Here is a 2,182-nt window from a genome sequence, read left to right as displayed (position 1 = left end):
CTGAAAAGCAGAAGAGAGGGGAGTTAAAAGAAGCTGCCCGATTTTTAGAGGGTTTAAAATTAGGGGATGGGAGGGTAAAGGATTGCTATGGTATTTTATTTCTTATTCGTTTTTAAAACGTTATCAGCGAAAGATGTAGGACAGCAATGATCTAAAGGAGGAGGAGGAGAAAGAGAGAAGAATGAGACGATGAAGAAGAAGAGGGGGGAGAAGAAGAGGAAGAGAAGGAGGGGGAGGGAGGAAGAGAAGGAGAGAGGAAGAGAAGGAGGAGGAGAATGAGAAGAGGAGGAGGAGAGTGGGGAAGAAGAAGAGGAAGAGAAGGAGGAGAATGAGAAGAGGAGGGGGAGAAGAAGAGGAAGAGAAGAGGAAGAAAAGGAGGAGGAGAATGAGAAGAGGAGGAGGAGGGTGGAGAAGAAGGGGGAGAAGAAGAGGAAGAAAAGGAGGAGGAGAATGAGAAGAGGAGGGTGGAGAAGAAGGGGGAGAAGAAGAGGAAGAGAAGGGGAGAATGAGAAGAGGAGGAGGAGGGTGGAGAAGAAGGGGGAGAAGAAGAGGAAGAGAAGGGGGAGAATGAGAAGAGGAGGGTGGAGAAGGAGGAGGGGGAGAAGAAGAGGAAGAGAAGAGGAAGAAAAGGAGGAGAATGAGAAGAGGAGGAGGAGAAGAGGGGAGGAAGGAAGAGAAAGAGAAGAGGAAGAGGAGGAGTAGGGTGGAGAAGGAGAAGAGGAAGAGAAGAGGGGAGTGAGGAAGAGAAAGAGAAGAATGAGAAGAAGGAGGAAAGGAAGTGAAGAGAAGGGTGGAAAAGGAGGAGAAAAAAAGGAGGGGGAGGGAGGAGAAGAAGAGAAAGAGAAGGAGGAGAAGAAGAGGAGAGTGAAGAAGGAGAAGAAGAGGGAGGAGGGGAAAGGAAAGAGAAGGAAGAGGGAGGGAGAAGAGGAAGAGAAGAAGGGAGGAGAATGAGGAGATGGAGAGAAGGAAGGAAGAAAAATATATCCATATAAAAAGTTGCAATGAAAATATTACTTATTAAGCCAGCTCAGTCCCTTAACGTGACCTTAAATACGGCATATTTTAAAGCGCAACGCTCCATTTTCTCATTTCTAGAAAATAAGGTCATTTCAACCATTGACGGAAGACTCTTGAACTCTCTCCTCAATACAGTGTTTTCCAACCTTGGCAACTTTCAGAAGGGTGAACTTTAATTCCCAGAATGCTTCAGGCAACATGCTGGATGGAGAATTCTGGGGATTGAAGTCCACATACCTTTAAGTTGCCAAGTTTTGAGAATGGCTGCCATAACATCTTGCAGGGGAGTCCACACCAGGAATCCCTTAGAATTGTGGGAACAGTTAAAACAGGGGTGTCCAAACTTGGCAAGTTTAAGACTTGTGGACTTCAACTCCCAGAATTCCCCAGCCAGCTCTGCTGGCTGGGGAATTCTGGGAATTGAAGTCCACAAGTCTTAAACATGCCAAGTTTGGACACCCCTGAGTTAAAACATCTCATAACAATGAAATGAAGAAGAGTGGCGTGGTGGCCTAGAGGTAGAGCTGTCGCCTTGCAATCAGGAGGCTACGAGTTCCATCCTAGGTAGAGGCAGACATTTCTCTCTCTGGGCACACTGAGAATATAACTTGTTGAATAGAATTCCGCTCTGGTGACAGGAAGAGCATCCGGCCAGTCAAAACACTCAGCTAGCTCCATTCAGTTGCCCGGATTCTACCCCGCAAGGGATTATGGGGCCGTTAAATGACGACGCCAACAATTAAATGAAGACTAAAACAGCAAAACCGATGAGGAGAATAGTACAAAAGAAAAGAATCAGAAGCAACTAATACAGGTGATTTATAACCACTCATTTAATGGCCGTTCAAAGTTACAACAACGGCACTGAAAAAAGTGACTTATGACAGTTTTTCACACTTGGGATCACTGCAGCATCCCTGAGGTCATAATTCAGACGCTTGGCAACTGGCTCATATTTACGATGGTTGCAGTGTCCCAGGGTCACATGATCCCGTTGCGACCTTGTGACGAGCAAAGTCAACGAGGAAGCCAGATTCGCTTAACAACCGCATAACTAATATCACAAGTGCAGTGATTCGCTTAACAACTGTGGCAAGTAAGGTCGCAAAAAGGGGCAAAACTCAATAACTATTTTTCCTGTTTCGTTTTTAAATCTCTAGTCTTT

This window comes from Natrix helvetica, assembly GCF_964273705.1.
Source record: "Natrix helvetica genome assembly, chromosome: 1".
NCBI lineage: Eukaryota > Metazoa > Chordata > Lepidosauria > Squamata > Natricidae > Natrix > Natrix helvetica.
This window is presented reverse-complemented; position numbering follows the sequence as displayed.